This window comes from Melozone crissalis, unplaced genomic scaffold, assembly GCF_028551555.1.
Source record: "Melozone crissalis strain CALT ecotype California unplaced genomic scaffold, PUWL_Pcris_2 ptg000016l_1, whole genome shotgun sequence".
In the NCBI taxonomy this organism is placed as follows: domain Eukaryota; kingdom Metazoa; phylum Chordata; class Aves; order Passeriformes; family Passerellidae; genus Melozone; species Melozone crissalis.
The window spans coordinates 36,290,885-36,313,529 of NW_026535794.1; positions in this window are offsets into that span (position 1 = coordinate 36,290,885).

Below are 22,645 nucleotides of genomic sequence, written 5' to 3' on the forward strand. Positions count from 1 at the left end.
GTCCTTTTTGTATGTTGAAATACTGTTTCTGTTGCAGAAATTAGTATCGACATGTAGTTTCTATACTTACTGTGATGATGAATGTTCTAGAGCTGTCTGCAATAAACAGTTGCACTTGATTTTAATGTCAAATGGAAAGCAAAGAAATAGCTAGCAGATGCTCAGCATTAAGTATTGTTGACCCTTGCAAGGTATGTAGTCCATGGAAAATGAAGTTTCTTTGGCTTTAATTAAAGTAGAACTACAAGAATTTAACCTACCCATAGTTCTTTAGTCAAGGACTTTCCTCTATTTGTGATTTACAGAAACACAATAAATTTTTATTTGTGTTCTCATTCAGATATATTGAGCTGATTTTAAACTGCTAGATGTTTTCCTACTGTTTTTAAATGATTGAGCTGAAGCACCTCATTTTTATAACAGGTGTCTACTCTGGAGATATCTGTCATAACATCTGTTCCTCTCATTAAAAAAAAAAAAAAAACAAACAAAAACCAAAAAGCTATTCTTACTGTTACATTCCTTCATTCCTTCTGGGAATGATAGTTTTTATTGGAGTGGTACAAACCCAGTGTGCCTACACTGGGAGTGCTTCGATTTCATTGACTGATACTCTAATACTGATTAACTGTAAATAGAATAGTAATTCCACTTTGAATTAATTTTCTGTCTAGAGTAGTTCATATTTAAACCATTAGGCTGAGTAAATTTCTTCATCTTCATTAAATTAAAAGTATGTTTTAACCTGCATCATCTAAGTAGAGGAAGAATGATTTTTCAGAGCTCCAGTCTAATTGGCTAACAAGTTGAAAACTGGCAGAGAATCTAATTTCTGCTTTGCTCACTTTATGAGCAAAGTAACTCATTTTTAATTTCAAATTTTTCATATTTCACTTTATGAAAAAAGTGAATTTTATGTCTTCAGTAGAACTTGAGCCCATCTTAATTATGATGCCAATTCTAGATTACTAAAACTTGCTGTCTCAATGTTTTGACAACCCCTAAATATGGTTAGTCTGTCAGTGTTGTTTATGCAGGTGGTGTCCAGAAAGAAAGTGTTAGTGTCCTGTGTTGTCATAAGGAGTGCAGCTATGCCAAATTACTGGAGTGGTGGAATTCTTATATTACAGGATAGCTCTTAGCCAAGTTAATTTAAGACTCTGAAGAAAATACAAATGCCATGTTGTATTTGGAACAACTCTTGCAGTTGAATTAAACCCATACTATTTCAGTTTATTTGATTCTGAAATAGGCAAATCAGCAACATAGATGGTTTATCTATTTCATCACCTGTTGAAACACCAGAAAAATGGTGCTAATTACAAAATTTTCTTTAACTAGCACTTACAGGTTTTTTTCTTTAAATGGAGGCTTGCTCAAATATATGCACTGCTAAAAGTTCTGATGTGGATATGGGCTTAAACAGAAACAGAAGTTCCACCTCAACATGAGGAAAAATGTCTTTGCTTTGAGGGTGGCAGAGCACTGGAACACACTGCCCAGAGAGGTTGTGGAGCCTCCTTCTCTGGAGGTATTCAAATCCCATCTGGATGCTTTCCTGCTGTAGCTGACTCTGCCTTGACTAAGGTTTGATGATCTCCAAAATTCCCTTCCAACATAACAATGCTGTGATTCTGTGATATTACCTGAATAATCACAGCTTTCCTCAAATAAGGGGAAGTAGATTTTTGTCCCAATTTCATGTTCAACTTTGTTGAGTATTTTCCCTGGTGGGTTCTGTGAAACTGAAACTTTACATATAAATCTGAGTTGAACTACAACAGTTCTCTCTTGCACAGAGGCCATGCCTGCTTTTTGTTCTTCATAATTAAGGAAGATTAAAAAAACGTGACAGTGGTTTTCTCTTTGTGTCTACAGACATGGTTTATTTGTTAGATGTAGTTTTTGTCAGCTTTTCCAAATATATTGAAGCTGTCTTTCCACACATTTCCGACTGACTTAAATTCACTCCTGTGACACTGTATATGAGCTACTTTTCTAACTGTAAATCAAATCTGTGACAAATGAGAGTTCTCAAATCAGATGCTATTCTCAGAAAGTATTCAAGAAGAAAATTGATGGTCAAGTTCTAATTTTAAAGTAGCTCCATTTAGCATATGCAAGACAAGCTCAGGGATTGTTTACAACGTAGTGCCTGCTAAGAACAGAGGAATAGACTGTGTGTGAGTGAAAATAATGCTAAGATCTGATTATTACAATTACTAGAGAGATGCCTCTTTTGTAGTAAAGGCACAAATGAGAAAATATACTGAAGTCAATAGTATAGATTGTATAGATTGTTATTTAACAGTAAATGTGAGGTAGAGAGAGGGAGGGGGAGAGGAAGAGAATGACAGACAAACAGATTAAGTAGAAAAAATATCAACACTACAGAGATTTCAATGACATGCCATTGGTTCTCTTTTTTCTGGCCTTCTCAGTGGTTGGAATCTTGTTGAAGTGGTGGTTGCTGATGGTATCCCTTGAGTAGTGGGGGAAAGAATCCAGGAAACACCTGGTGCATGGGATTTGTGTTATGCTGACCTAGGTGGAAACACCTCCTGTACCTCCCCCCTAGCTGATGAAATAGTGGATCATGGGACATTTCATGAGTCTTTGACACCTTCTAAGGTGTTGCAGCTGTCTCTTACATTAGTGTAAGAGACCAATTATGGCCCATCATGGTATTAAAGCATTTATCCTTCATATAAGGTTATTTCATGGCACAAAATATGAACGTCAACCTTTTCTCTGGCATCATGACTATGGGCCTGATTTTCTACACTTTAGCTGGGCTATTCTTTCCCTTAATTGAATGGAAGAATTACTCAAGTTAGAAGTTAGGCTACTGGGTACTGGAGTTACTCCTGTCAGTAGTTCAACACTTAAACCATTATAATTTCACAAACTTCAGTGAAAGTACATTGCTTTGACCAGTAATAGTGTAGCTGAGAAAGAGATCTGTGTCTGTCTGTGTTTTACCATGTGATACTACAGGAATCAAAACAAAAGAACATTGAATAAACAAATCCCGCTTTTTGTGTTTCATAAATTTTTTAACAAAATGCATGAGCATGAAGAGTTGGGGAGAGAATTATTATGCAGTATAATAATAGAAACATTTATTTTTTTCTAGTTCATGTGTATCTCATGGGAGAGATGAAGACTCAATCTGTTCTACCACATACTCAATATTTGTGCTCTTTCAATTGTTGGAGTGTTAAGTGGTGTTTTCATTTGCAATCAAAGTGTGCTTCAGCTAATTTGTCTTTTTTGTTCTGTCTCATAAAAAAAAATGACTAGAAGTCACTGGATAGTTTTATGTGGGACTTTGTCTATGTAGGAGATTTTTATTCATATTGTTGTCAATGTCTTTACATTGCAATGACCTTATCAACTTGGGAATTATGAAAATATTTTAAAAGTTCTGGTGATGAAATATTTCAATAATAATATTTTTAGGCTTTTGCAAGACATCAAAGGAGTTCTGAACTAAGCAATTATGCTGTGATTTCAGCCAGTGCCTCGTGGCAGGTTAATAGTAAGGGTATGAAATGCTTTTACAAGAAAAATAATAATCTAATTGTGATTCCAATTTCTTGTTAATTGAGGAGCTGCCCATATCTTTGTCATAAACTGTCACTTCTGGTAAGCTGATGACTTAGAGATCAATAAGGCTTTTGATACAAGAACTTGTTAAAAGGCAAGAGCTCTTCTCAGGAAAAAAAAGACTGTCTGGATTCCAAAGGCTTAATAAATCATGGACTTGAAATAAGCACTCAGCCTTACAATCTTGTCTTCAATTGACTTCCTAGTACTGAAAATCCTCAACCTATTAACTTTTCAGGAGACTTCATAATTGGTAAATATTTTTTTAATTGCATTTGACTTAATTGTGATTAATCAATTTGCATACTTACACCTACAGCTGAGTTGCTTTTGTCAGGCTCAACTTGACATGATTATGTTGCATGGATATGAGTCAATTATTCCTTTGAATATGATTCCTGCATGGCAAAAATAAGGACTGTTAGAGGCCAAGTTTGAACTTTTCACAATATCAACAAATTAATAGTTTACTTCACTGACTCCAACTCTTGTGGCAGTCAGACTGATTCCACTTCCTGCTGAGTCACTGTGACATTTGACATCCCTGATTTGTAAAAGTTCCCATAGAAAGCTCTTTACAAAATGCCTTGCAGATCAAGAGCTAAGCAGTACGCAAAGTAAATGTCAAAGTGTCATCACAGAAAATATTAAAACATTAATCAAATACAAACTAAATTTTCCAGTTACAAAGTAGCATATTTTCAATGCTACAATATTTAAGGTGGTGTCTTTGCAAACCTGTGAAAGTATATAGAGCAGACACAAATTTGTAATCCTGAACACATTGACAAATCATTGCAAGATTTAATTTTATTTTTCTGTATTTTGCTTCCCCTCAGCTCTCTAAGAGATTAAAATGTAATGTTATGTGCACAAATTCTTTAAAGTCTCTCTCAGACTGTTGTAATAGTCCAAGCCAGTGATGCTTCATCATTTATTTTCAAAAGAAATAGCTATCACATTTCAGTTATTCAGATTCTCAGGTGGGCAACTTCAAGCTTGTTTCTGTACTTCTCTCAGCTTCCTTGTAAAGAACCTTCCCAGCCCTTTTTCCTAGAGATCATCATTTTCCAGTGTAGAAATATTTGTGTATGTTCTGAGTAACCAAAATCAAGCATATTGTATTCCATATTTTTTCTATGCCAACCTACTTACAATTCTCACTTTAAGACCTGGGAACCTGGAGCAGAATCAGGGTGTTTTTCCCAGGTTTGTGAAGGAGTTTGGCCCAGGGTCCCGGTAAGAGACAGGCAACAGAAACATGGAGTTTTTATTTCTCACTGCGCTGCCAAGAGAGTTGCCTGGGGCGAGGGCAAAGAGAGGCAGATGCCTTTTCTTTTTCTCCATGAGAAGTTGCCTGGCACAAGAAACTGCATTCCACAATCCTAAACTGTTTTGGAGCAAATTTGGCAACAACTTTTTGGCCACAGTTGCAGGGGGCAACCCTCATCTCTGGATCCAGAGCTGTCAGGGCCAGGCCTGTGAGTTTCAGTGCCCAGCAAATCCATTTTTCTTTCTGCTGCAATGCAGAAGCAACCCAGAACTGCAGCACCAACACCAACTAGGTCCAGCTGGCCCAAAAAAAGCAAGGGGACTGACTGCAAGTTCAGAGCTACCCCAGATGGAGCTGGCACCCCTCACCTGCTACCAGAACTGCTTTGTAAGCTCCTAACTTCCTGTGCCTTGTTCCAGGGCAAAGGTTCAGCCATGTGAGGCTTTTCTGCCATATTATCTTCATCTTCTGATCCGTGGTCAGCTATGGTGGCCACCATACTGAGGAGGGGCTTCTCCTCCTTCTTGTTTTAATTTCTTCCCGGCGGTCCATGGGATTCAGCAACATTGTATTTAGTTCTTGTTGATGTTGGGTTAATTGTTGCTGGTTTGCTTTTAGTAAACTGCTATTTTTTCACCTATATCTTCCGGCATTCTCCTTATTGGTGAAAAGGGAGTGATTAAAATGGGAGCTAACTAATTTTGGACTGTCCACCCATATAATTGTCTCAAACCAAGACAGTATATTTGCAAATGCTGCCACTGTCCACAAAATTAATGACTTTATGTTTTAGTGACTTTGTGAAATACAAGCTCTGCAATCATCCTTTTGCAACTTCCCTTGTAAAAGATGCAAATGCAGTTGTCCCTTATATCTTTAAAAGCTCTAACAAATTACTACCATGATGCACAGTAGTTGGCTGAACTGCTTGTGGGCTTCCAAAGTTAGACAAGTATCTAAGAAATGGAGCAAGCAGTAGGCCTAGAACTTAATGTAGTAAACCATCAATCTGTTTTCACTGTTGAAAGCTCTTGTAGAAATTAATTCCTTATCTCTGTGATTGTGCTAATAATGTCATGGCTATTAATGCCAAAATTTAGTGTTGTTTGCCCATAACAAAGTACTTTGTTGATGAAGGCAATCCACCCACTCAAACTCCACTGATACAGAATGTTTCTGAGCATCCCTATCGTTTAAGTGCTGGCAGCAAAAGATCTAAAAACCACAATCTTTAGCAAAGCTGAAGTGACATGAATGAAAACTGGCAGTCTGTGTGAATGACTATGCCTGAAGTAGCAAATCATCTTTGATTACATTATGGTGGGGATTGGGAAAAAGTAAAGTTTTTCTAAAATCAACTCTCCGATTCAGTTTTCTGGTGGGGCAGAGAGTTTGTCATTGAAGTAGTGAATGCAACTGTATGGTTGTCAAGAACACATGGAAGGAGCCAAAAATAGTAATAAAAATATAAGCAAAGCTTTGTGATTTCATAATGGTGTAATAAACTATAGCCATTATTAAACAATTTTCAAGATGGATTAAGGATTAGGAATAAGCAATTTTAGGTATTAACATAGAAAGAAAAAGTGGTACAGATAAAAGGTATTTAGAGATAGAATTGAAGATTAAACATGAAACATTTGTCATATCAGTGAGATTCTGTAATAATTAATTTTATTTCCTGCTAGTTTTTTTCCCCCACAGTTATTATAGCTGATATTTGTATATATTATTTAGTTGCATTAGTTAACAAAATGAATAAGAAAGATCAAATGATGAAAACCAACAGGATGCCCACAGAGGTATTTGAAACCAAGAGATGGTGCTCAGGAGATTAATACTGGTCCACATCTGAAATTGCATCTTTCAAATTAGAAGAACTGAATGATGTTATAATGGTTAATGTGTGTCCAAGCACTTTCAACAGGAAAGGTCACAGAACTAGGGACACATTACCAGAAGCAAAAAATGCAGAGTAATATAGAGCAGTGGAGCAAACAGGAGTGAGATCTTTATCTTGTCTACTTTTACAGTCAACAGACTATTTCTGCTGAGAGACATGAGAGAATGTTAAAATGGTTTTCTTTTCTAAAAAGTATCATAAAATTGATCATTTTCAAATGCAATGTGTATCTGGCATTGTCCTAGATCCTGTACTCTGTTGTTAAAATTTGTGTCACCATTCATTCTGAACAGAGACTGTTCTCACTCTGCAGCATCTGCTACTGCGATTGTCGGTTTGGGGATAACATGAACCATTGGCTGGACACAGAAAGGCATTTCTTGACCTCCTAATTACTAAATCCAGCAGAATGATGGGGGATCCTTTCCTGGGCTTAACAACAAGGGTTGTTAAGCCCAGGGGGAAGAGAACAGTAACACAAGATGGGTCATCTTCTGTCCTGGACATCTAATTTGCATCACTTTAGACAGAAGATGAGATCAGACCTTCACTGTCACTACAGCCCTGCTCATTTGAGTTTGAATGAAGTTCAAGGCATCTGATGTCTGCCAAAAAAAAGGGAAAATATTATGACCATATATTGGAACAACTTTAGTGTTTTTACCCAGCACTATAGAGGCAAACAAAGTGAACATCTGTTATATTTAAACATTTGTTTTAGAAAAGAAAAATTTACACAAATTCATACCATATACATGCATATAAGTGTAAACTTCAAGTCTTATAACTGAAGGGAATTCACAAGGGATTATAACTTATATAGCAAATTTATACCAACAGTTTTGGTGGATTTTGGGTTTTGAATATTTTCTTCTGTACGTCAAAAGGAAAAGATGGGTGAAACACATGTTCTTTGTCTCCTATCTTGGAGAAGTCCTTTGGAGCCTAGGAATTACACAACATACTTTTTTTCATAGGGGTCAGGAGTGTGCAGAATGCTTTATACTTGGCCCTGAGTAAAACAATGTCTAAGAAATCCCTGAAGGAAAAGATTATAGACTTCTTTCTGTTCTTTTGTATTATTCTTAAGAGGGCAAGTGTTGTTTTAAAAGTAAACATTCCATTCCCCCAAAATATGTGTTTTATAATTTTGTAGTGTGTGTGCCTTTAGGGATTTTTTAAAAAGAAATTCTACTATTGTGTTGGTTGCAGATCACCTTTAATGCAGTAATTCAGGTGTCAAAATCTTTGTTTAAAAAGTATTGTTTGTGTCAATGGGCCTAAATGATTTTTAACACTCAGCTCTGAGAGCGCTAGCTGATGTCAGCATTTATATAGCAGTTGTTATGCAGATCTCACCCCTTTTAGCTCTGCTACTTCATAAATCTCACAGCTTCTTACCAGCTCCAATCCTGGAAAAAACCCTTTTTTTTTTCCCCTGGAATGCCTTTAAATATCCAACTTTTGTAAATGCCCAAATGCCTTAAATCCACCATATAATTTAGCAGCAATGAAGAAAAGGAGAAGGAAAGTAAAACCAGGACTTTCACTATCTTGACAAAAATGTCATGTTCAAATCTGGATGCTGTAGGCTATTACTTTTTCTCATCTCTGCTACTTTTTCCTCACTTTGTGTTCATCTGAAAGGAAGAAAAATAGATAATAGTCATAATTGACTCATTTGATTATTCTTACTATTGAGATTGACATTAAACTATTAACATTTCCTGCAATGTATTATTGATGTATTTGTAAAAAATTTATGTTGCATTTTAGGGACTAAACAATGTCATCTTGATATGCACATATGGGTTTTTACAACAAATTTTAAAAGGTGCTCTAGCTATTTTCTTTTTTTTTTCCTCTATTTTAAAATTTATCCCAATGGGAGGCAGAATAGATTAAAGGAAATTTAGAGTGGAAGATGGTCAAAATTGGAGAATATAATACTATTTTCCTAGATTAGTTCCCAACCCTACCAGGCAGGTTTTGTTTGCAATGTCCTCCATCTGCAATGCCTTCTCTCTTCTCTGGACATCTTCCATGCTGCAGATGGGACAGGGAAGAGGCAGAAGTGTAGGGTATAGAGCAGGGTTTCTCCTCCAAGCTCTCTAGGCACACTTTACTACTGTCTGGAGGAGAAAAGCAGTGCTGAGGGCCTCAGTGATGGGTAGGAGGAGTCAGAGATCCAGCACTGCCTTCCTGTTCTCAGCCTCTGAACCTCCAGGGTACTTTCATTAGGGGAAGAGACTAAAAGAGGCATCAAGAGCTGCACTGTAAAGAAATAATTGGCTTCATGGCCAAAGGGGTTGTTGGCAACCTTGCTCCTAGAAATGGATTTGACATTGTTCTATACTGCAAGCAAACAGTGGAGTAGAGTGTAGAGACAGAGCAAAAAAATGGCTCTTAAAGTTCAGTAACCAGTGTTTTGCTTCAAACTGAGAGGGAATTTTAAGTTAGGTTCCAGCAGAGTCTATCCTAAGGTCATTTCTATTTCATATTATAATTAAACATTTGGATAGTGGAGAGAAGAATGTGCTTACAAGATCTATGAGTAAGAGGATTCTGAGAGAGAGGGCAAGTCCTGTGAAGGACAGGACTATCTTAACAAATTGGAATCATGGTCCACAATCACCAGGATAAATTCACATAATAGATCTGGAAAATCAAGGCTTAAGAAATCAGAGCTCAGATACACAGAAGCAAAACAAGGAATGACCATATGTCAGTTATACAGCAGAGCTTATGCTGGATAGCAAGGTAAATATAAGACAGTGATACAGTAGTGGTACAAAAGAGTGAAACAATGCTGTTTTGGGAAATACTTGCAGGGAGGTCAGGAACGGGATAATGAAACAAATTATTCTGGTATGCTCAAAAGTGGTGAGATCTCAGCTGGAATGCTATTTTTGCATTTTGCATGACTCTAAAACATGTAGACAAATATAAGAGGTACAGAACAAATGGACAGGTTCAGTCTGGGTAGTTTCCCAAGGCCTCATCTACCCCTACATGTTTGTGAAATAATAGCTGAAAGTTTTATCTTCTGTTTGCCAAATGCACTTTGCATATTGTACTTTTATAACTTTACCATTTTCACCATGATCGCATGATTTAAGAGCCCATTTGCCCATTGCAGGTGCATGAAACCAGAAGTCCTGATTTAGTAGAAGTCTGTGTTAAGTTTTAATGATGAATTCACTAGACCAGGATTTAGCCTGAAATGTTTGTCAAAATATAACACCTACTTTTCAGTTTTGTTTTATCTTGTATTTTATTATTACATTTATGGTAAATATTAGCTGTGCATAAATGTTATTATTGTTATCAGCATGAAGGGGTAATTGGGTCTTGGTAAATACATGTAGGGCTGAAATTTAGCAGATTCTTTCTTTATAGTTTCAGTATGATTGCCTTTTTGCCCTAGCCATGTTCTCTGAGCCCTAAATTTAATCTGTTTAAGAAACAATGATTCATGGTTAGTTTTTGAGGATTAATTCTGGTTTGCATGGATTCGAAGAAGAATTATGCTAAGCATTTTTTATTTGTTGCATTTTTATAACCAACCATTCTTTAGTTTTTCAAATGCTTTAGAAGGTGTAGTCAACTTCTGAGATTAGCTGTGCACTCAGCTGTTCAACAGCATCTGGTAGATTACAGCTATCAAGGAATTCTAATGTGGTGATTTATATGATTGAAGAAATGGATTTATATGATTGAAGAAATTGATAGAAGTCTCATGAAGCACAATGAGGGGAACTGCAAAGTTCTGCACCTGGAGAGAAACAACTCCAGGCACCCCCATGGTGGATTGATGTTGGCTGGATGTCAGGCACCCACCAAAGCCTCTCTATCATTCCCCTCCACAAGTGGACATGGAACAGAAAATATAATAAAAGTTCATGAGTTATGGATGGGGAGAGATCACTCTCTCAGTCAGTGATACAGTAAGTATCATCACTGGCAAAACAGATTCAACTTTATTACTAACAAAATCAGAGCAGGAGAATAAGGAGTAAAAAAAACCACCTTGCCCCCCTCTCCCTCCTTCCCAGCTCTACATCCTTCCCCATCAGCAGTACAGCAGGCTATCACACCACACCATGTCCCTGAAAAGGACCAGCTAGCGTGGCAGAGCTCGGAAAATGCAAAAGGCTTAAGTCCTTTAACTCAGAGGTTCAAATCCTCTCCCTAGCTTAACTCAAATAATCTCCCATGACTAACTACCCTCTCTTAATCAACCTCATCATAGCCCTCTCCTATGCCCTTCCAATCTTAATCGCAGTAGCCTTCCTCACACTAGTAGAGCGCAAAATCCTAAGCTATATACAAGGCCGAAAGGGCCCAAACATTGTTGGCCCATTCGGCCCCCTCAGCCTCTTGCAGATGGAGTAAAACTATTTATCAAAGAACCAAATTGACCATCAACATCCTCCCCAATCTTATTTATTGCAACCCCAATACTAGCCTTATGTCTAGCAATCTCAATCTGAACTCCATTGCCCCTTCCATTTTCCTTAGCAGACCTTAACCTAGGCCTACTCTTCCTATTAGCCATGTCGAGCTTGGCAGTATACTCCGTCCAATGATCAGGCTGAGCTTCTAATTCAAAATACGCCCTGACTTGCGCACTACGGGCAGTAGCTCAAACAATCTCCTATGAGGTCAACCTAGCAATTATCCTCCTCTCCGTTGTCCTTCTCAGCGGTAACTACACCCTCAGTACTCTCGCAATCACCCAGGAACCTCTGTACCTTATTTTCTCCTGCTGGCCCCTCACTATAATATGATACATCTCTACGCTTGCTGAGACCAACCATGCCCCTTTTGACCTATGGTTATGGACAGTTATTCCTGTTATTCCTGCTTCTGCTTGGGGAGAAAAGTCTTTTCTTTCTGAATATCAGGAAACATTTTTTACTGTGTGGGTGACTGAGTGCTGTCACAGGTGGCCCTGAGAAATTGTGGAGTCTTCATTCTTGGAGATACATATTCAAAAACCATCTGGACATGGCCCAGGGTGACTTCTTCTAGGTGGCCCTGTTTGAGCATGGAGGACTGACCAGGTGATCTCCAGCCATACTCTCCAACTTCAACCATTCTGTGAGTCTGTGTTTATGTGAATACATTGGAAATAGAAGTAAACTTCATCTAAACACTGGTTGAAAGAATAGGACACTGCAGAGCCAAAGAGTGTAAAATAGCAAGACCCGTGTAACAAAAAGAAAAGCAATTTTTTGTACTTCTGTGAACAAGGAATCCTGAGTGAACTTATTACCTCATAAGAATATTCATCTTATCAGTAATTTTGTTGGGACATGTCTAGGAATGTTTTCATCTCCTGGATGACATTACTGTCCTTGCTTCTTTTACATAACATCCAGTTGAATCACTTGTCTTTTTTTCCCTGAAATTTATACTGTTCCTTTCCAAATATAATACCTTTCTTTATATTCAAATTTAAAGAAAGGAACTAATTGTGTCCTTTTCATAATGAGTCTTCATGCTGTACTATATTTGGAAAGATTAAATACTTAGTTATTTCTCTCTATTTTCTTTGCCAAACTTCTTTAAAGAAGGTTTTGTTTAATTTGATAATAGGTCTCCTAAAAATAAGACTGTATGTCCACCTTTGTAGCTGATGTATCATGGAATAAGGTTGGTTATAGATTTTTTTGTCATATGTAGTGTTGACTATAAGCAAACTATTAATTCCATTAGAATACCTGCCCTCTTTTAACATGTGCCGAAGATTTTTTTTAAATTATTGTTAATTGTGAACAGTTTAACCGATATAAATTTTTGATTAGGGAGGTGTCTACACTACTTCATCCTCCTACTATTGGAGGCTTTTCTATGTCTTTGTAAGGCTTTCTACTTAGAAATTCAAAGGTAGACAATTTTTCAAGGCTTAAAACTGTTTTACTCTGTGTTCTTCTGAATAGAAGTCCCAGTCCATAAAAACAGTTGTCCTGGAGATTTTATTTTCCCTCTTCTACCACTTGAAGTTAACATTGTACACCAGCCTACATAGTGAGTTTGTATTTTTAGCTCAGAGTAAATTTATCCTTTCTGCTTCTTTACAGACTCTTCTTTTCAAAGTTGTCCTTAAGGGATCACTTAGTAGAGCTTTAATGTTACAAGCTTTGCTCCAAGCAGAATTTACACACCTGAAAAACAAACTGTAAATGTAAAAGTTGTGTTAAGTCTGATGGGTAACATCAGAGGTTAGAATAAGTGGAGCATTTAGAACATGAGCTAAAAATTAGCCTTTTATCATTCTCACTCATGCCACTCACAAGTTCTTCTTGGTCTTTTCAGGTCTTCTCCTCTAAGGGAGGTCCTTTAGAGACCCTTGGTTTTTTTCTGAAGGCATGTCTAGAGATCATAGAAACTTGTGAGTGCAGCAGATGTCAGCATCCTAGATTAGTTGCCCATTGCTCTCCAGTACAGAGCTGTATTTTGGATTTAGGATGATAATAATGATGATAACAACTGATGGTGTTAAGTTGTTGTTAAGCAGTGCTTAGTCCAAGACAAAGGACTCTCCAATGTCTTGTGCCCTGCTGGTGTGGAGGTGCACAAGAAGCTGGAAGGCAGCACAGTCAGAACAGCTGATCCAAGCTGGCCAAAGGGATATTCCATACCACAGAACTTCATGGCCAGTACATAAACTGGGGGGGAGCTGGCTGTGAGAGGCTGATCAGGGACAGGCTGGGCATCAGTCAACAGGTGGTGAGCAATTGAACTGTGCATCACTTTTCTGCCTTGTGTTTTGTTCCTCTCTTTTTTTTCATTTATCTTTTAATCAGTATCATCATCATCCTCATCACCATCCTCCTCATTATATTTAATTTCAATTATTAAACTGCTCTTATCTCAACCCACAGTTTTGGTCTTTTTCTCCTGATTCTCCACTCTGTCACACCAGGGGAGGGAAGGAGGAAGTGAGCAACCAACTGCAAGGTACTTAGGGACAGGATGGGGTTAAACCAGGGCAATAGATGTCTTCTGCTCCATGAGGGAGAAGTCTGTGCTGCTGCAACTGCACTGCTATGGGTAATTCAAAGCCCAGACTACAGGTAAACATGACAGTCACATTTCCTAGCTGCTGTGCAGACCTGTCTTTTGTGCATATGTTGTTAACCACACTGTAAATCAAATCTCTCCACCTAAAAAAGAGGTGCTTAAAATAATTATGTATTTGGAAAATGTGGCTATTTGGTATTTTCCATTTACTAAATAACTGCCAACAGTTGGGCATGTCCATGATCTGAAGGATTTGTCTGTTAACTGGGCTATCATAAAATGAGGAAGCAGTAGAATGAAGTTAGTTTATATGTGATATAAAAATAGCATTAAAGTATGCATTTTAATGTGTAGCATGATAAATGGTTTTTTCTATAGCTGATGGAGATATATTAGTGAAATACATAGAATTTTAATGTTGAATTTGCAGTTCACTTCTTCAGATAAATGTAAAATCTTCATATGGTGATGCTTCTTTGCTTATCCTTTATGTGTGCAATTTGCTACATTTTGAAGCTCATATTTATCATAGAACTGAATGCATACTAAAATAGACCAGAATGTATCTGCATTCATTCATCACTGCAATATTTTCTTGTGCAGCTCCACATATCCCTTTCTCCCTCCAATGCCATAAGACCTTGCTTTCCTATTTATTCACCCTTAGTATCTGATCTTTGTCTCATAAATCATTTTGACAATGATTTATTTTGACAAATCCAAAAAATATTCTGTATTAACACAGAATTATGTTTTACCTCTTGGGTGCTATTAAAAAGTACATAAGAAAATGCAGAATTTAATTGCTTTTTTTCCTGGGACCTTTATCACATTATCACAATGGCTCTTACTTATTTTTCTAAATGGCTTTTATTATACCATTTGATTCCCAGTTTTATTTCTCTTGACTTGATCCAGCTAACTCCTCTTAGCTTTCCACATCTGTGCTAATTTTAATTTGCTCCTTAGTTCTTTCAGCCCTTCCAATATCTTTCCTGGCTATTCATACTGACACTCATGTTTTGACTTCCTTAAATTTATGGATGTTAGCAAGTCACTTCATTTGAAAAAATTATATGTATTTCTTAATTGGCTCATGTATTCAAAACCAAAACTCTTCTCTTCACTCTTGACACCAGCTCACATGTGGTTTGCTTAAAAATTTGTTTCAAAGCAAAAAAAAAAAAAAGAAAAAAAAGCTTCACAAGCCAAAGTTTTAAGCATGGTGTATGTATAATTATAATCTGAAAAACTGTTAATACAATGTTTTTCAAACAGCGAGTCCCCTTTCAAGCAATTTCTTTGACATAAATTAAAACAGAAATTTAATTCATATTTCAGCAATGATTTACTGCAAGGATTCAAACTAAGATTAAAAATTATTCCAATGCTCTGAATGAATATAGATAATATGCTCCTACGTAGAGCAGAATGTTCATATATATATATATATGTCTCCATGCTTGCATTTTGCATATTCTTTGCAGCAGCTGAGCTTCTGATGTAGAATTTGTTTGATTGCTGGGGCAAATTGCTTGCTCTTTCTCTCTTCACTTGTAAAATATAGATATAATTTCTAATTGCAATACTGTAAGTATTTATGCTAGTAAACCAAGCATAAATGTTCATCTATTGGCCTGATAATCATTTAATTTATACCAATAGAATTCCACTGAAAATTACTAGTCCCAATTCTTGATAATTTTTTAATTCCTTGAAAAAAAACCTCTTTCTGTAATCCTTAGAAAATCCAACAGAATAAATTCATTAAGTTTTAGTAAGTGATTAAGATTAATAGAGATTTACTGTATTTTGCCTTTTCTGATGGTATCTACTAGTTTACTTATATTGCTGTAGCATCAGGAAAGCACCACTGTTTCATCGAACAAATATACAGTAAAACTATGGTCTTTTGCAAAAAATAGATCAAAATCTCAGCATCAGTTCAGAGTTCCAGCTATGGCTGTCAAAACATAAAAATTTTAAAATACAGTATGAGAATAAATCTGTAGCATCTGGCTTAAAGATGGCAATATCAGTCAATATAGCCAAACTGCAGCACACCTGAAAATGTAAATAATCCTTACCAATCTCCTATAGTACTGAAAATTCCTAGTGTTAGTGATACCACAGATAGATAGTTGTTCTATATCCCAACTGACTTGTTGCTCTCTTTTGCTTGGGCAATCAAAGATTGATCTCTGCTTTGTTCAAGGAAATGTAATTTGCATAACTATAGCACTTGCCATAATTGGATAACGTAAAACTCTATAATCTATTTCTCATCCTAATGGGTATGTCCTGAAAGAGATTGAATTCTGTTGCTGTGTACTTCAGCCTAATGTTTTAACACTATTTTGTGATTCTTTAGTACCCTTCATTGTCTTAAGCTTATAAAGCTTGCAAATATTGTTGAAAGAACATTACAAGCAATGCAAAGTTGTGCACAAAAAAATTACATTAAGCTTTGCTTATGTTGCACCAGAGCAATTGCCTTTAGCCATCTTATGTGTGTGCAGTATGATATAATTTTTAATATTTTGGTTGTTTATTCAGCCCTCTGTTTCTACTGACAAACTAACTTTGTCAGTTTGCTTTTGAGGATCAGTTTGTAACCTAACTATGAACACAATCTTACATCTTTCAGAAACCTCAGCTGGTTCACCTCAGGTTTACAAGTAGAAACCTTCCAGACGCCAAGTGTCAAAGAACAACCAGCCATGATGTTGACTGATACAGAAATTAACAATTAAAAGGATACACACAACAAGTGGAAATAAGACATCATAGACAGTCCTTATCCTGGCATTTTAAACAATGTACAATACCTTTTTTTTTTGTATTGAAGGCATTTTACTTTTTCTAAATGTTCCATTGTCTGTGGTTTTATCCATTCATATTGAATAAAAAGAAATATCATTGCTGACATCTACAGAGGCCATCAGCAAAGTGGTAAATTCTATGCTAATTGTAGAAACTTCTGCCAAGTGCAGCTGACAATTCTGAACTCAATGTCCTTGTCGGCACTCCTGGTCATCCACTAAACTGGCCATTTCCAGCCTTGTTTCAAAGAGAGTTGATAACCACAGGGTAACAGAGACCTCAGCACTTTTGTCTTGCCTTAAAATTCCCCAGATTGTCCTTATGTTTTTCTTCCTGAGTCCCAGACCTCACTGCCTGTCCTCCTGCAGGGATGGTGCAGGGAGGATAACTTCCGTTCTGTTCTTCAACTGTTGTGCTAAGTCAGCATCCCAGCTGCTTGTCTGAAACCCAATGAGTTATTTTCAGCATCACCATCTACTCCCTTTTCTTGTTCCAAATCTGCAGATATATTTGTGCTGCACACTGCAGTGCAGTGGTTGCATAAATCACCTACTTATACGTAGGTGTATATGCACAGGTATTGCAAATATCTCAGTGGCAGCAGCATGGAGCTCAGACAGCTTAATTTTTCTTACCAAGCTGGTCTGCTTCTGCTGCCTGGTTATACATTTGGCTGCATCTGTTTAAAGTATCCTGAAAGAATATGTGTATCCAGTACTGTGAAGACAACCACCCTCAATGATTTTGTTGCTCACAGGGACTCTTTGATCTAGAAAACAGTATATTTGTAGTTGGCAGCCAATACATTCTTTAAAACCAAATGCTTGTTTAATGAAGGGAAACACACTGTGTGTGTCTTTTGATATTCTGTATCTGAAGTCATCACTGCTTACAGTACATGGCAGGTTTTGAAAAACAAAGCTGCTATGGCTTTTCTTTCTGTGCTATTGCCTACTGGGACTGCAGATATTATAAAGTTGTCCTTGGAGCAATTACAGCAGTGGCACTAAAGGAAAAACCTTTGAATCTCTGCTTTATAATGCTTCACAAATATAGTCCATAATTTTACACAGAAGAGACTATATGGCTCCACTAAACCACACTGATAGTGACAATTACGAAAAGCTTTGAGGAATTATTCTGAAAATTTCTAAAGTAAAAAAAATTCTAGAGGTAAAATAAGATCACAGAGGAACACTGCCCTTTCACAAGAATACTTAAAACTGAAGATGGCACGTCTAGAATCTAAGTAAAGGAAAATTTAAAAAATGCAAGACAGGAGGAGTGTTAAGAAAATAGGAACTTTTTCTTAACAGAAAGGTAACTGGTATGTAACTCAGTCTTTCAGTTTGAAAGTAAATACATCACTGTGACATAAGACTGACTTGCCCAAAGATTTCAACTAGAATTAGCAGCAGTATAATAATTGAAATGTTGTGGTGATATCTGGGTTTCCAAAATATGTTTCAGAGCTTTTTACAGCACTCTTGTACCAGTCACAGTTTCTGGTTTTCTGAGGATGCTGATATTGATAGGTAAGATGGGTGCTAATGTCTTTACAAACAATTTAATGAGTAAAAGTCTTTAGGAGAAATGGATGTTAATTGCCTCTATGAACCTCAAGCCACACAAGTTTGTTACAGAGCCCATCTAGTTTGACTCCTGAACTTTAGGGTAATAGTCAAATGGGTCAGCACAAAATCTATTGCAGGACCCACATAGTCTGAATTTCCAAATTTCAGAGGAAAATGACATCTTCAAGGGGGCAATATATGGCAGGTGGTTCGGAAAAGTTTTACCTTTCTAGTACCTCAGCCAATAGGGAAAGTAAAGGGCAACATGTGAGCAGGAGTTCAGGATAAAATGAAGCTACTGGGTCCTCCAAAATCTCCAAAACCAAAGAATCCCCATGGGAGTATGCCCCAGTGGACACTCTCCCTTTATTTGAATAAAGTTGCAGGACTCCTCCTTTGCAGACACTGGCTTTTCATAGAGTGATTTTCCACACAATATGTACCTGACATTAGTCTAAGCCTAATGCAGGTCACACCACATATATTATCCTGTGATTTGCAGATTTATTATTCTTATCTTGAAATTATTGAGTTTTTTGTTGCCATTGCTCCCAATGAAAAGCTGTTCAGAGCCTCCAAAGATTAAAAGTATTTTTCTGACTGCTAGGTTAAATGTGCTCATAATCCATTTATACCATCTTAGATTTCACATAAAAACAACTGTCCTTTAGATTTGGTCTCTTTCTCCAAAATGTCATTTACCAGCTGGTTTTTGTATGGTCATTTCCCCTTATTTTTGCAGACTAAGGTAAACAACACTCTTTCAGTTACATTTCAAAGGGAGGCTCTGTGCTCTCTTTTGTCATCCAAATAGTTGTGGTCCAATGTGAATTAATCTCTCCTGAAGAGTGCACAGAAGGAACACAGCATTTTAAATAAGAATTAATAATTTTTAAAATGGCAGTATTCAGGTATTTACCAGAATTCTTCGTGATATTTGCCTTTTTCACAGCTATGCACATTTTGTCTCATAGTTTGAGTGGCTAACAGTTTCCGGTATTTTCCAAGTCTATCTCCTGGTGTGTTTCTGGGTTCAGTACCCAGTGTATGCAGAAGCACAAAGAGAGGAACATTCACCTTGTTTAGCACCCCTCAGGTGCTAAACGCACAGTTTAGTGCATCATTTAAGTTCATCCAAGGCTGGTAGGTGTGTATAAGCTCTGGCAGCGAGGAGATTTTATCTTTGCTACTTCTTTAGCTGTAAGACACATTTTTACCAATTCCCGTCTTTAAATTTAGAAAGAACATTTCCTCATTGTACAAATTTTCTTTATAACCTTAAAGGTAGAGTTACTGATTCTGAAACTATTTTAAAATATTTATTTTTAACTACTAGTCTGAAGAAAAACTATTTTAAACTACTAACTCTGAAGAAAACAATTCCTGTAATTGTGGAAAACATAGGGAGCTTTTCTTTATCGTCCCAAGAAATCTGAATTTAGCCATATGATTAGGTGTCTGTAATGAAATGAAAAACTGCAGGATCAAAAGAGATCTAGCCTGTTTCCTACCCCATGAAAGAAGTATGATATTTTAGATCTGATCTAAAATAACAAAGGATGTAGCAATGAAGTATAATAAAAATTCAATCAGGTCAGTGCTTGGTTATGCATTTGCATGTCAGTGTATCTCTTTTAATACAGGCAGCTTGTTTCTTATTATCTAGAAGTACGTTATGAAATCTTGAAATTATAAAGTCTGTAAAATTCTTTTTCTATGACCATGCACTATATGTAACATGAAGTTAAAGGTCCCCTTGTTTTCCAAGAAAAAATTTGAAACTGGCATGACCTGACCAGTGAAAAATATTTAACTAATGCTCTCTAGGTTTATTCTCTCCTAAAAGCTGAAAAATACCAAAGTTGATAAAAACCAAATATTTTTTTCTCCTAGCAGGTGTTATACAGCACTCAAGCAATTCCTAAAACCCCTATGTTTAGAAGAGCCATCTCTTAAATCACTAAGCATTGCCAAACACATCATTTTAGCTTTATTTCCCCCCTTCACATTGTCAAAGATCTATATGCCCTGGTTGTTATTGCCATGTTTATTGATAAAAAAAACTCTAAATAGCATCTAAACATGATATAAACAACACATAGGGGAAGAAATTACAGTAATTAACACAACAGATGGACAGACAGCAGTTTGATCTAGTTACCTGCTGCCAAAGTCAATCCAAACAACATTACTCTAAACCACTATGAGGCATAAGGGAGTGAGAAAATAAGTTCATCTGTTAGCTGACCTAATGGAATCTCCTTTCCTGGTGATTTGTATTTCACATCCGTTTGGTCATGCACCACCTCCTCCTCCTCCTCCTCATCTTCCTCATCTTCCTCCTCATCTCCTCTCACCTCCCCTCTGTTCTCTCTCCTCTTCCTTTGCAGTCCCTGGGGACATGGGATGACACATGGCTTGGCTGATTGTGATCTAACCAGACTCTGGACTCAGACTCATGCTGAGTGGGGGCACTAATTAAGGTGCCCCTTTTTATTAGGCTCTTCTATCCAGCTGCTGATTATCAGAAAATTTGCCAGAATTCACTATGTCTGAGATCTCTGTCCATCTGCCATATTGGTCTGAAATGGACCAATGGTTTCCATCATTATCAGGAATCACTGGAGATACAGGGTGGCCACAGAAGCCTTATTTCCTTAGGATAGCCACTTAAAAATCACCTGAAAATAAAGTAACTTAAATTAAACATTTTGTTTGTTTCAATTAAATAAATACATACCTGAGGGAATGGGTGTGAACTGGGACAGACAATTCCTCTCCAAAATTTTGACAGAACTAACCAAAATAACCTGGTATGGAAGTGGACGTAGCAATTCCTGGTCCTGGACTTCTCTATTGAAAGCTTGGAATTTGAAACACCCCCCTCTCCCTGCTCCACCCAAACCCCAGTAAACTTCTTGCATTTAGTCCACAAGGATAGCTCATCAGAGAATTCAAATAACATTCATTATAGTCCTTATAATTCAGCTGTCTGTATTTCCACTGGAAAATTAGTTCTATCCATCAATCCTACCCTTTGTAAATTTTCCTGCTTTTCCTGTAATATTTTCATTTTCCTTTACATCCGTTGTCTTCATTAACATATGCAGAACAGTCTTCCATCCATAATGGAGCAGGCTGGGTCATGGCATTTACTAATCTTACAGAAAAACCTCAGTACCGTAATTTTCCTCCGTAGAATCAAGAAACAGCTGGGGAAATCACTGTGCTGCTGCAGTTTGGGTGCTGGACAGAAGAGGGTGCCCTTCAGATAGCCTGGGACAGAAAAACACAAGACCTTGGCTGGCTGTGGGCGCTGGGAACAGCCGGAGGGCGGCAAGGTCCCAATGCGCGGAAAGGTTCCAGCGCGGCGAGGCTGTGGAAGCCCAGGCAGCCTGCACTGTTCCCCTGGAGCAGCCCTGGCTCACACCCTCCTAAAGCTTTTTGGACACTTTCATTAAGGTTGCATGAAGAGCAGAAGTGGGAAGTTACTTGTCCCTGGAGTGAGTACGGCGTGCTATGAACGAGCGATGCTGGTTTTACTTCTGCTACATTCAGAAAGTGGCTGTGAGTTTATAGATATGATGTTGGAGATGTGTGCTGGAGTCTGCATTCTGTTCAAATCAGTCTTTTTGGAGGTTGTCACTTCATCGAGACTGAATCTCATAAACCAGCTGAGGAAACAAATCCTGTGCGGGGCTGCCTCTTTGCAAATGTGATTTTTGACTCATACTGCTGGCATCCCTGACCTGTATGCTCACTCCTGCAGGGGGTAAGTTTGTGGGCTACACTGAACAAGCAGAAATGCTTCCACATTGTAAAACACTCCCATAACAGTGATTCAGGTTTAATCAATTACGTGAGGTAGCTCAGAGAGCAGTTACAGCTGTGTGAAGCATTATTCAGAGTTAGAATTTGACTTCATGTGATAACCAGGCAATATACTCTCAGTCAGCTGTCAATGTCTGTAGGAATGAGGTGCTGTCAGCACTTAAAGATCTGTTCTGAATGTTTCTATCAAACAAATAATATCTTTTTAGTCGGTATTTTCACATTTTTTTACAAGGAATAAAGAAAACGTTCTTAGTTAGATCTAGAGACGCTAAATAAAGTTGTGATGATTGCAAGACAACCATGTCTACACAGGCTTAATGCAAGTGTTCAAGGTGGAAAGTTGTTTTAAAATCTTGATTTGCATTGTGTTTTTCAAAATTAACAAAGCCCTTACAGCCCTGAAATGATGCTCATTGGATCACTTTGGTGTTTAAAATATATGCCATACATTTGAATATTTTTAAATGAAGTAATGATTAATGGTTTTAGTAAGCAGCCTGAAATCCAGTGTTAGCTGATGAGTTGTGAAACAAGGAGAACATTTACAGGACATTGCAATATATCAGCTTAGTAGAATTGAAATTTCACTTTTCCAAATGC